Source organism: Pollachius pollachius, assembly GCF_949987615.1.
Source record: "Pollachius pollachius genome assembly, chromosome: 4".
Lineage (NCBI taxonomy): Eukaryota > Metazoa > Chordata > Actinopteri > Gadiformes > Gadidae > Pollachius > Pollachius pollachius.
Genome location: NC_136937.1, coordinates 10,216,833 through 10,231,564, shown reverse-complemented (window position 1 = coordinate 10,231,564; position 14,732 = coordinate 10,216,833). Strand labels below are relative to the sequence as shown.

The 14,732-nt window shown below is 38.6% G+C and overlaps 1 protein-coding gene across 1 annotated transcript in view; it reads right to left on the bottom strand.

The window, feature by feature from the left end:
* The window catches only part of LOC307075159 (E3 SUMO-protein ligase ZBED1-like), a gene marked incomplete at both ends in the record, with an annotated part of 30,245 nt that overhangs the window by 14,537 nt on the left and 976 nt on the right, over window positions 1-14,732 (bottom strand). The gene's annotated exons all lie outside the window — the stretch shown is intronic.

The following is a 14,732-nucleotide window of genomic DNA, read 5'->3' as shown; positions in this document are numbered from 1 at the left end:
CTATGTATACCACTGTGGTGCACCTATAAATTGGAAATGGACTGAACATGCTTACAATAAATTGATGAGAAGTAGACCGGAAAACCACAACAGCATCCTGTAGCTGAAAAACACTTTGCTGCAGTCTATAGAAACTGATTTGTTACCACGAAGTAGCAAACATTGTTCTCTTGCCTTAGAGTTTAAAATGGTAAAAAAAAATAAAAATCTTGGAGAATTTGGAGCTCAAAGAAATACGTTCTTGGAGAAAAAAAAGGTGGAAGAAAATACGTACACCAACATCAAACATTGTCAAAATTCCCATCACACTTACTCAAGCTAGCGTGTGCAGACAATAGAAATGACCCTCTGAATTAGAAGACCTCTTGTATTTTGCAACAGCCCTAATGAAACAAGTTAAGAAATTTCGTCAAATATCATTCAGAAATGTTCACCAACCCAAAATGCTTAAACTGGAAAAAAAAATTGGGCGGTTTTCTTAGCCTATTAATAGGAAATAAGACAGGATTATATTGCCACATACTATTTTCATCATTGAAAACTAAAGATATGTCAACATGAATGAAATAACTTTTCCTTTCAAGGCTTCAAGGCAAATTACAGTTTCGTACCAAGCATCGTGAGTCAGCATGGCCTTGCATCTTACACACCAACATGTCTTATGTGTTGCTCTCAAGCACACACACAAACACAAGCAAAGAAGAGGAGGTTTCGTCTGCTGCATGTGAGGAATGTCAGACACACACAGAGGCCCTGACATCGTGGCGGTCAAAACGGCGACGATGTCATGTCCCTGTCCCTCAGTACATCTCCATCTGGTAGTGAACACGGTTAGTGTTCTGGTAGCATTTTACAAGAAGGGAACATTAAATAACTATTAATAACCATAAGTGAATGCAGTTATACAAATAATTATATTGCATTAGCATAGTAGTTGAAATCTTGTTTTTGCAGGGAATTTCACTAATATCATTACAATTTAAATTCTCATTCACGGAAATCTTTTAGATAACGCTAATCTACTATTTCTTTAGTCCAACAAAACCATAAATCTTCTCTCCAGCTTTCTACGGGGACGTACATTGACAAATGCTTTCGCCCTAAAACTTAGGGCAAAAGTGCCCGTCAATGAACGTCCCAAAAACAGGCTGCAATGTGATCATTTAGGGCCTAAATGATCACATTGCAGCCTGTTTTGCGGTTGACCTTCTTGCTCAATAATGGACCAATATGATTTATTTAATTATTTTAATATAGTTAGAACCACTCTTAGAACCAAAGTGATTGCATTATTTGTTGAAAAATACAGGTTGAATGAATCCCATCATTTCCTTTAACACTATATTTAGAGATTAAAAAATGTATAAATTAAGACCTCAGTTAACATGAACACCATTAGTAAGCATGAACACAGTTAGTAAATGATTACTAGATTAGTTAACTGTTAAATAACTTTGAGTTAATTCATATTGCTGCAATAGCTGATGTTAATTGATGGTTAATTAATGGAGCCTTATTGTAAAATGTTATCTGTATTGTTGTTGTAATGAAGTTTTCTTAAAGGTATTAAAGGTATTAAAGGATATTTAAGGTGCCGCCAACATCCTACTTGTATGACAAGGAGTAGAGACTGCTAAGCAAACATTGAAACTATACGCAGAATAGCTTTGGCCAGTTCAAGATCATAACCTGATACACACAGAGGCCTTTGTACATTACCCTTTACTCAATCTCACTACATAGTAAACAAAGAACAGCAAACGATTTCTTATAATGTAGCAAATAAACATAGCCGAAAACACATTATTGGATTTATACTATTGACAAACAATATGCAAAGAGTATACGGTATTTAAAACATATGCCAAAACAAGCTTTACTTTATCACATGTTTGCACTTTCTTGAGACTGATATACAATATAATATATATATATATATATATGACTTAATATATAACTAAACTATATATTCCTCATCCTCTTGACAGCATAAAGATGAGGTCATATTGAGGAAGTAGAGCCCAGTATTTGTATTAAAAGACTTGGTCATGGTCACATCCTCTTAGTATTGATGGCTGAGTAGGTGCTGAACTCTGAGGGTTGGACCCTCTTCTTTTTAGGTCTCTGAGAACGTAGAGGGATATCCAGTGTAGCGTAACACAGCCCATCTTCATCCTGAGAGAGACATATAACCATTGATACCACTAATACATCATTACCCTACTTTACTCTCTGCTACACCATTACATCATCGACATACTGTACACTCTTATATAATCTTACGTCATCAACATAATGTACACTTTGATAAACCGTTACATCATCAACACACATCATAGCATTACATTATCAACATAATGGTTGGTTTCCCATCTCAAATCAAACTATTGAACACTGCTAAAGTGTGTCACTTGTTAGACCCTTATAAGGCGACTCTCCAGGAAGAAGCTACTTCCTGTAGAGCACTTCCCTTCCTGCGTCTAATAAGAGTATCGCTGAACATTGGGTCCATTGATATTCATTCAGCCTTCAATAAACATCTTTGTACAGGGCTCCACCATAACCTGTAAATGTACTCCATACTGTACCATTACATCACAATATGAACTATACGTTACCTGGTTCCTGATTGATGTTGCATCTCTACTGCTGGGTGTTGTTTGAGCAACATGGAGGTCTTCATCTTAAAGAAACACAAACAGTCATTATAAGGCCACAAAACCAGCAAAGGGAGACAGTGGCTGCTTCTACGGAAGACAAAATGTAGCGACGGTGTTCTCAAGATACAGAAGATGCCAGTTAACAGAGATATATACGCTACCTTTCCTTCTGCAGCGGAGGTAGACGACCAAGGATGAGAGGAGGGAGAGGACAAGAGCAGAGGAGGGACACAGGACGGCCAGCAGCACCCAGCACTGTCTACAGTCTGGAGCAGCAGGGTCTCCAGCACCTGCACGAAAGGCATCAAATATATATATATATATATATATATATATATATATATATATATATATATATATATATATATATTTATACGCCCCCGGGAGAAAAAATTGAATAGATTTCATTTAAATGAATCATTTGGAACAATTTTGAGAACCAAAATATGACATATCTTTAACTGACAAATGGCTTACAAACTGCTGGTACTGATATGAATGTTAATGACACAATGTAAAGGGTCATACGGAATGGGGTTGAGGAGTTTCAGAAAGCATTTAAGAAAAGATTAAAACAAAAATGACTAAAACACAGTGCCTCCAGCACACTCAGACACACTCTGATGGCTGGTTCAGACTACACGATTCTCAGTTATTCCTCCACGATTTAACATTTCACACTATGCAATCACAGAGCCAGGAAATCGGGCTTTGTGTCGAAGAAGGGGGCCGGATGTTGGCAGTAATGGTTGTGGAACTGTGCAGCGTCGTATGACGAATGTATTAAATATGCAAATTTGAACGGACCTGACTGGAAAGTATTACCCGACACAGTGGCGGGTGAAGTGACACAATTCACCCGCCACCATACAAATCCATCAAATGGCGCAAATGGTGTGTGCCAGGTGTTAATTTCCATCCCTGGACTACACGATTCTCAGTTATTCCTCCACGATTTAACATTTCACACTACGCAATCACAGAGCCAGGAAATCAGGCATTGTCCCGTCGGAAGACTGGCCACAGTAGAACATTCGAGGGTACGATGCTCTAGAATCTTTACTTTATATCGTTCACGATACACGCAGCAACAATGCAGCAGCAAAGTGTAAATAACAATGGATCCCGAGTTCTTATGGCCAGGGGTCAGCAACCTTTTCAGCATGCAGTGCCAGTTTGACATTTTCTCATTAATGAGTGTGCCTTGAGCAACAATATATTAAAAATTAAGCTGAATTGTGACACAGCGACCAAAAACATTTCCAGAAGACCTGGAATTGTACTATTTCCATATACTCCACAATCATGCATCAACATTTTAAATGTTTTTTGGGTTGTTATATTTGCAACATGGGCTTACAAATTATAATTACATATCAGAAACATTCAGAAACTCATTCAAAAACATATTTGCACTGTGAGAAATGTAAAAATCGAGAATATATGAGAATGTTGGAACCATCCACATCAATATCTTTAAGACATGTACAGCTTTGCGAAACCATGTCAAGGCGATGCATACACTTGCAACTTGCAACAATATTTTAAATGTTTTCTTCTCTATTACTCAAAACATAAGTTTAAAAACTATTAATTGATCCCATTTCAGAACACTGCTTTCTGTAACTGATTTAAACATATTTGCACTAGGAGGAAATGCCCAAAACAGAATAAAGTGCAAAAAGAAAATGGTAGCAATGATTATGCTGCCGCATTGTGCTTTGAATTTTTTTAATAATAATAATTTTTAAAAAAATAAGGGTTTTTTTGATGATTATGCTGCCCCGTGCCAGTGGTGGCATGCGTGCCTAGGGTTGCCGACCCCTGCTATAGGCCTACTAGGGATTATGATGGCGGTCCTCTGCGTAGTGCAGTGAAGTCTAGTTAGTGGAGATGCGCGGATGAGCTGTAATGTCATCCGCACCCGCTGCCTAATATCAATATCCACCAAAAGCAATGTTTTTTTCAACAATTGAAACCCGCAACTGCCCGATCATCATTAGGGTGACCAGACGTCCCGGTTTTGCAGGGACGGTCCCGATTTTGAGTTGCGTGTTCCGCGTCCCGACAAAAGCCTGTCGGCACGCTAAAATGTCCAACCACTATGAAATGTCCCCTGTTGTCAGCGATTACATAGCCAACGTGGTCTTATTATAGCCCGATCATTAACTTAAAGCCACATAGAAAGAATAAAGCATCCAGCATATGATTTCAACAATGTGTGTGAGGGCATAGCCTACGCAGCAGAGATGATCGCACAGTGGAATGCTTATGGAAAACAAGCGGACGGGCGCTGGGCGGAGATGTTCGCGCATTTCAGAAGAAGGGAGATTATAGAAAAATATATGTCAAATTTTTCAGTTTGCCGTTCGTCTTGTCAATACGTGAACCTACATGTTTTTTTTTTGTTTTTTTTTCAAACGTGACCCACCCGCAATTCCTCCCAGTAGGCTATTACTTTTTTTCACCTGGATTATCCACGGTGTCCGCGTGTATGACCGCCAACCGCGCATCTCTACGAGTCTTGGCTTTACTGTTTCTTTACTAGTTAGTAAACACTACCCGGGAGCTCCAGGTGTCCACGGGATTCCCTCGCACAACTGGTGGCGGGGTTCCATCCATGTTAACAAAGGATCATTGCGATTCTCCCAGATTTCTTGCATGCCAAACTTTTCGTCGTGGGGTTTTTCGAACGAATCGGTGCAAAATAAGGCTGCCCTTAATACAGACTGCTGGGTTTAACCCATAAAGTAGGCTAACACAGATATGCTGAGTTAGGCTTTTTTTTTTCTTTTTTTTTATAAATATGGCGGCTGAAATTAGACTATGGCATTGCGCCATAGTCTCGTCAATGTGTGGGAAACATATATTTTATATATATATATATGTCCTATGTGTATATATATATATATTTAGGGAGACAATATGAAATAAAAAAACTGGGGTTTTACCTTCTCACAATCTACTAGCCTACTGTATAATCTATTGTATGTCGTCACAGATAACTAAATGTACATTTAGAATGTAATAGAACAATCAATTAATAATCAATGAAGTATATTTAATGAATCGATAGGTTCTCTCCATAATCAAAAATCAAAAACATCAAAATACAAATGATGTCCTATACTTACCAAGTAAAATCTTTGTGGTTGAATTTCCATATGTGTAGACAAAATTGTCTACTCCTTTATCCTGAAGCTTTTTTTCTGCAGTTCCGCAGTAGTATAATCCCAGGTGAGTTTCACTGATGTTGTAAATCAGTAAATCATACGAGGTCGTAGATATGTTCCATTTATAATTATAATGTAAATATTTGCTTTGAAATGATTGAACACTGTTCGTTGTTTGATCGAAATGAACTGTTTCCAATGGAAATGTAGGCTGATTTTGATGAGAACAATTTCTGAACCAAACGATATATACACCAGTTGAGGGTTTACAGTCACAGTATAGAGTAACGTTTTCTCCTGGTCTCACAGTCAGCTCCAATACTGGGTTAGAGAGTACATCCTGAAAGGACACAACAGCACCTGAATGAAAAATATATTCAGAATATGAAGAAATACACAGCAACATGATACATGACAACATATGAAGCCCTGTGATGCTAAAACCCCACATACAAATTACAGTTTGTTGTTGTTCAACGTGATAGGCCTACGGTACAACATATACAACCCACGTATTTTTAAAATAGAAATAATAAAAATATTATTTTACCGAAGACAACGCGTAGAAATATATACATCCATTTCATGGTGATGATCCGTTGACGAGTAAAGATATTTGATACCTTTCTGACACCCATTTGACTGAAGGCGGAAAGATGAAAAACAACTTGTGATTGGCTGACATTGCGGAAAATGTTGTGGTTTTTTCTCTCAGCGAACCAGGAGAGGTTTGATTGTCAGAACATGTTTTCATGGGCTGAGACAATTTTAGGTTCAATCTATTATTAGATAAGACCCAATATTAATTTGAATTGTAATATACACAAAAATATATTCTTAGAGTTGGGGGCCCCAGAGGGAATCAAACCCCTACACTAAGTCAGTTTTGGCAAGTTGGAAAACTGGAATTAACATTGTGGTGGCTCACCAACTACAGGCTGATACATTGCGGTAAATGCTGGATGCTTAGTGTGAAAATGTATTCACCCATACTGTTCAATTGAGTGTGTGCATCAACACTACATTTTGTCTTTTCTTGTTGATATGTTAATGTGCATACAAATGTCTGTGTTTATATGTGTGTGTGTGTGTGTGTGTGTGTGTGTGTGTGTGTGTGTGTGTGTGTGTGTGTGTGTGTGTGTGTGTGTGTGTGTGTGTGTGTGTGCATTGCCAGTTGGACAGCGTGCAGAAACCACAAATGTTTCCGCTGGCTGTTAGTGGTAGAGTTTAATTTTGGGTTTCTAGGTAAAAGCCTGTAGAAGAAGGCAAACAAACAACACTCTGTTCTTTCTGTCTGATAGTCAGATAACCATCCAAGACCCCTTTTCTTCTGTTTGCCATAAAGCCTTGAACCAACTTTAACCAACCAGCTTCTGGTGAAAGATAAATCATGAGAAGCTTAGGATAAACATTGTTTGTGCAGAAATACATTTCAATATAAAGAGATGTGACATTTGACTGCTAGTTTGTGATAAGTATGAGAGGCTGTGATAGTTGTGGTTTCCATACAGAATGTTTGTTGAAACAGAGAAAGGCAAGTCTTGTCCTATTTGAGATTTTTGATTTGATTGAATTATGAATTATCGTTATGACAAGATCTGTATCTGACCATTGACCATCAAGTCGGAAATTCTATGAATGAAATTCATATTGACGTATGGCACTATATCCCTATACTCCTATCTTGAATTTAAAAGACCATTCTCGTTGCTTCGAGAAAGTCTGGTGGTCTCCGTATATAATAAATAAATAAATATATTTAGTGATATGACACCTCTGGCCTTTGGGTGTGGTTGTTCGTCCATCTTGATGAAGGCAGACTGAAAAGTCACCCACCACTTTCTTTCGATGACGAAATACAACTCAATATTTTTTTGTTACATCGAAATAACGAGTCAGTATTCGTGCATGGCCCGTAGCCTTATTGAGTTATACTGGTGATTGTATTCTACTGTTCTGGCGCTCAAGCCATCCCTAAATCCAGTCCGACTACCAGCCCGTGTACTGAGCCCATGTGGCGAAAGAGGGAAATACCCTTCCTGGTGTGTGGCTTCAATACTTCCTGGTTCCAATCAGGAACAAAGAAGGGGAGATGCCTGTGGGGAAGAAAGATTAAAACAAGAGAAACCCACAAACACAAGCACCACCGGCAACCCAAGGCACGTTAGAGTTATTCACACTCTGTTCCCATGTTCTCCATGATGAGCATTTCGTCATAACATGATCCAGCCCTTATCAGGACATTGAGCGTTTCCATCCGGCCCGGGTTCCAGGAGCGTCGGTAGCTGGGGTGCAACCATGGGATCAAGATAAATAACAACTAATATCAACTGAGACTGTCTTAGATTCTACCCGACCCAGAAAGCCTTGAGCTCTTTTCAAAAAAGCTCACTGACCACAGCCTTTCAAAGATGGAGATAGTTTAGAGCACGGCAAACAATAAATCAATTGCAAACATACACATCATCATCGCTTGACATTGTTGAAATAGAACCATCTTCTTAATCTTAAAATTTGTTGCGTTCGGCTCGGCTTGCACTCATATTTGTTCAGTGCCCTCAACATGGCAACCCGCGTGAGTTTGGGGTCTGGGGAGGAGGGAGCGGGCAGAGACAACTTTGTCCAATTTGGTGAATTTTGACTAAGCTACCCATTTTATACGCTTGGTTTAGAGATGACATAATGTAGCTTTAAGTAATCATAGCAAGATAACAAAAAAAATACTGGTTCAAAGGATCAAAAATGTGAGCTCTATTGACATTGTTATTGGTTTGCATGCTTCTGTTTTTGCAAAGTTACAAAGTCACAAAAGCAAATTGAATTGAATATTCTGCAATTATTCAACAAATTTCAACAAAGCAATAAATTAATAATGATACACATTCCCCAGGTGCTTCAAACCCTTGTCCTGCGTTTTAACACAACTTGTGGATGGGTACATTTTATTTATGAGAAACCTTGTAGTTCCAAAGTTGCATAATGCAAGTTTAATTTTTCTGTCAGTGCCTATGTATGTATATGTGGATATCGTTTGATATATTTGGGGCCTAGTGTTAGAAAAAGAGATTGATTAAGATGAAAATAGCAACAACTTAGCACTAACTTTTTTCCATATCTGGACTCTGTACCAACTCCAGCCGCTAAAGACCCCAGAGTTGATCAGACAACACCTGACTCAAGAAATAGAACACAGGGAATCAGGTTCCAGAACCGCTTCTACCAGTTGCTACTTTTAACCTCCTTAACTTCCTAGTGTTTGGTTTTTTAACTTCATTCATGTGAGAACCATCCATGGTAAGAATTTATAGCTATACTGACACGAGTGAATTCAGACAATCGCTTTGTCAAAACAGAATCCCGCAGGGGCATCAGCTTTCTTTATTGTGGAACCGAGGCAGATGGAGCAATGTCAAACTGTCTCTTTCAAGATGAATATGGCCTGTGTTCCACGACACTGGATATCCCTCTACCATCACAGAGACCTAAAATGTTGCGAGTCCAACCCTCAGAACTCTGCACCTACTCAGACATCAATACTAAGTGGATGTGAGGAAGGCTGAGCTCCGACAGACGACAAAATGTTTTTTGTTGGCCAGTCCACACCTCAATGAAAAAAGGATTGAACACGCTAACAATAAACTGATGAGAATCAAACAGGAAAACCACGATAGCATCCTGTAGCTGAACAACGCAAACCACTGGTCTCATGTTGTATTCATAGCAATGTGATCTTGATTGGGAAGTTTTATTAAATTGTCCATCAGGTAATATGTTTTCTTTCTTTGGATTTTATCTATTTATTTATGAACACACAGTATATATTCATATATATTGCGATTGAGATATAATCGATCGATTATTTTTACTGACTCTAATTAAGAAGAAAAGCAAGTATTAAAAAAAAACTGCAATTTAATACACTTTGGACTTTATTTCTTTCAAAAACAAAAGTGCAAGACTGGCTACTTTTGGGTATGCAATGTAATACAAATGCATGTTTAAATTTTTTTGGTTAAATATGCTGTGCAATAATTGCATTAATGCCGTGCACTAAGGAAAAGAACAACAAGTTAATTTCAATATATACAAAGATGTGTGTGCGTGCATGCCTGCGTGTTTGTTTGTGTGACTTTGTGGTTTTATGCGGGTGTGACGTGAGTGGACTGTGTGTGTTGTGCTGGGGGGAACCATAAACAATACGCCTCTCAAAGCCCACTCGTACTGCGGGCGAAGAAGCTGTGAGATCCTTTGTGTTGTGGAGTTTCCAACACACCATAAAACACACGGCTGTAGTTTTCATCCTGCGTGTGAGAGACAGACACAACGTGACATTTGGACAGTACAACTACTGAGCACACTTCTTAATAGAACAGGGTGTTAACATCATTTAATGTAAGAGGTGTACTATCAGATACCTCATGTTGTGGTGTTAAAGGTCTGGTTTCCTGAGGGACACCTGGGTGTTTTCCAGCACGAACTGAAACAGAAATTGAGTTAGAATAAAAGAGACAACTCAATCAAATGAAGTGCAGGAAGACTTCCAGTGAATAAAAGCACATGATGTCCTACCCATGTGACTGCAGAGGAAGTAGAGGAACAAAGAGAGGAGATCAGAGGAGGGACACAGGGTGACCAGCAGCATCCAGCACTGTCCACAGTCTGGAGCAGCAGGGTCTTCAACACCTGCACGAAAGGCATAAAATATATATGTATATGTATATATATATATATATATATACGCCCCCGGGAGAAAAAATTGAATAGATTTCATTTAAATGAATCATTTGGAACAATTTTGAGAACCAAAATATGACATATCTTTAACTGACAAATGACTTACAAACTGCTGGTACTGATATGAATGTTAATGACACAATGTAAAGGGTCATACGGAATGGGGTTGAGGAGTTTCAGAAAGCATTTAAGAAAAGATTAAAACAAAAATGACTAAAACACAGTGCCTCCAGCACACTCAGACACACTCTGATGGCTGGTTCAGACTACACGATTCTCAGTTATTCCTCCACGATTTAACATTTCACACTATGCAATCACAGAGCCAGGAAATCGGGCCTTGTCTCGAAGAAGGGGGCCGGATGTTGGCAGTAATGGTTGTGGAACTGTGCAGCGTCGTATGACGAATGTATTAAATATGCAAATTTGAACGGACCTGACTGGAAAGTATTACCCGACACAGTGGCGGGTGAAGTGACACAATTCACCCGCCACCATACAAATCCACCCGCAAATGGCGTGTGCCGGGTGTTAATTTCCATCCCTGGACTACACGATTCTCAGTTATTCCTCCACGATTTAACATTTCACACTACGCAATCACAGAGCCAGGAAATCGGGCTTTGTCCCGTCGGAAGACTGGCCACAGTAGAACATTCAAGGGTACGATGCTCTAGAATCTTTACTTTATATCGTTCACGATACACGCAGCAACAATGCAGCAACAAAGTGTAAATAACAATGGATCCCGAGTTCCTATAGGCCAGGGGTCAGCAACCTTTTCAGCATGCAGTGCCAGTTTGACATTTTCTCATTAATGAGTGTGCCTTGAGCAACAATATATTAAAAATTAAGCTGAATTGTGACACAGCGACCAAAAACATTTCCAGAAGACCTGGAATTGTACTATTTCCATATACTCCACAATCATGCATCAACATTTTAAATGTTTTTTGGGTTGTTATATTTGCAACATGGGCTTACAAATTATAATTACATATCAGAAACATTCAGAAACTCATTCAAAAACATATTTGCACTGTGAGAAATGTAAAAATCGAGAATATATGAGAATGTTGGAACCATCCACCTCAATATCTTTAAGACATGTACAGCTTTGCGAAACCATGTCAAGGCAATGCATACACTTGCAACTTGCAACAATATTTTAAATGTTTTCTTCTCTATTACTCAAAACATAAGTTTAAAAACTATTAATTGATCCCATTTCAGAACACTGATTTCTGTAACTGATTTAAACATATTTGCACTGGGAGGAAATGCCCAAAACAGAATAAAGTGCAAAAAGAAAATGGTAGCAATGATTATGCTGCCGCATTGTGCTTTGAATTTTTTTAATAATAATTATTTTAAAAAAAAGAAGGGTTTTTTTGATGATTATGCTGCCCCGTGCCAGTGGTGGCACGCGTGCCTAGGGTTGCCGACCCCTGCTATAGGCCTACTAGGCATTATGATGGCGGTCCTCTGCGTAGTGCAGTGAAGTCTAGTTAGTGGAGACGCGCGGATGAGCTGTAATGTCATCCGCACCCGCTGCCTAATATCAATATCCACCAAAAGCAATGTTTTTTTCAACAATTGAAACCCGCAACGGCCCGATCATCATTAGGGTGACCAGACGTCCCGGTTTTGCAGGGACGGTCCCGATTTTGAGTTGCGTGTTCCGCGTCCCGACAAAAGCCTGTCGGCACGCTAAAATGTCCAACCACTATGAAATGTCCCCTGTTGTCAGTGATTACATAGCCAACGTGGTCTTATTATAGCCCGATCATTAACTTAAAGCCACATAGAAAGAATAAAGCATCCAGCATATGATTTCAACAATGTGTGTGAGGGCATAGCCTACGCAGCAGAGATGATCGCACAGTGGAATGCTTATGGAAAACAAGCGGACGGGCGCTGGGCGGAGATGTTCGCGCATTTCAGAAGAAGGGAGATTATAGAAAAATATATGTCAAATTTTTCAGTTTGCCGGTCGTCTTGTCAATACGTTAACCTACATGTTTTTTTTTTGTTTTTTTTCAAACGTGACCCACCCGCAATTCCTCCCAGTAGGCTATTACTTTTTTTCACGTGGATTATCCACGGTGTCCGCGTGTATGACCGCCAACCGCGCATCTCTACGAGTCTTGGCTTTACTGTTTCTTTACTAGTTAGTAAACACTGCCCGGCAGCTCCAGGTGTCCACGGGATTCCCTCGCACAACTGGTGGCGGGGTTCCATCCATGTTAACAAAGGATCATTGCGATTCTCCCAGATTTCTGGCATGCCAAACTTTTCGTCGTGGGGTTTTTCGAACGAATCGGTGCAAAATAAGGCTGCCCTTAATACAGACTGCTAGGTTTAACCCATAAAGTAGGCTAACACAGATATGCTGAGTTAGGCTTTTTTTTTCTTTTTTTTATAAATATGGCGGCTGAAATTAGACTATGGCATTGCGCCATAGTCTCGTCAATGTGTGGGAAACATATATTTTATATATATATATATATATATATATATATATATATATATATATATATATATATATATATATATATATATATATGTCCTATGTGTATATATATATATTTAGGGAGACAATATGAAATAAAAAAACTGGGGTTTTACCTTCTCACAATCTACTAGCCTACTGTATAATCTATTGTATGTTGTCACAGATAACTAAATGTACATTTAGAATGTAATAGAACAATCAATTAATAATCAATGAAGCATATTTAATGAATCGAAAGGTTCTCTCCATAATCAAAAATCAAAAACATCAAAATACAAATGATGTCCTATACTTACCAAGTAAAATCTTTGTGGTTGAATTTCCATATGTGTAGAAAAATTTGTTTACTCCGTTATCCTGAAGCTTTTTTTCTGCAGTTCCGCAGAAGTATAATCCCAGGTGAGCTTCACTGATGTTGTAAATCAGTAAATCATACGAGGTCGTAGATATGTTATTTTTATAATTATAATGTAAATATTTGCTTTGCAATGAGTCAACACTGTTAGTTTTTTGATCGACAAAAACTGTTGCCAATGGAAATGTAGGCTGATTTTCATGAGAACAATTTCTGAACCAAACGATAAATACACCAGTTGAGGGTTTACAGTCACAGTATAGAGTAACGTTTTCTCCTGGTCTCACAGTCAGCTCCAATACTGGGTTAGAGAGTACGTCCTGAAAGGACACAACAGCACCTGAATGAAAAATATATTCAGAATATGAAGAAATACACAGCAACATGATACATGACAACATATAAAGCCCTGTGATGCTAAAACCCCACATACAAATTACAGTTTGTTGTTGTTCAACGTGATAGGCCTACGGTACAACATATACAACTCAGGTATTTTTAAAATATAAATAATAAAAATATTATTTTACCGAAGACAACGCGTAGAAATATATACATCCATTTCATGGTGATGATCCGTTGAGGAGTAAAGACATTTGATACCTTTCTGACACCCATTTGACTGAAGGCGGAAAGATGAAAAACAACTTGTGATTGGCTGACATTGTGGAAAATGTAGTGGTTATTTCTCTCAGCGTACCAGGAGAGGTTTGATTGTCAGAACATGTTTTCATGGGCTGAGACAATTTTAGGTTCAATCTATTATTAGATTAGACCCAATATTAATTTGAATTGTAATATACACAAAAATATATTCTTAGAGTTGGGGGCCCCAGAGGGAATCAAACCCCTACACTAAGTCAGTTTTGGCAAGTTGGAAAACTGGAATTAACATTGTGGTGGCTCACCAACTACAGGCTGATACATTGCGGTAAATGCTGGATCCTTCGTGTGAAAATGTATTCACCCATACTGTTCAATTGAGTGTGTGCATCAACACTACATTTTGTCTTTTCTTGTTGATATGTTAATTTGCATACAAATGTCTGTGTTTATATGTGTGTGTGTGTGTGTGTGTGTGTGTGTGTGTGTGTGTGTGTGTGTGTGTGTGTGTGTGTGTGTGTGTGTGTGTGTGCATTGCCAGTTGGACAGCGTGCAGAAACCACAAATGTTTCCGCTGGCTGTTAGTGGTAGAGTTTAATTTTGGGTTTCTGGGTAAAAGCCTGTAGAAGAAGGCAAACAAACAACACTCTGTTCTTTCTATCTGATAGTCAGATAACCATTCAAGACCCCTT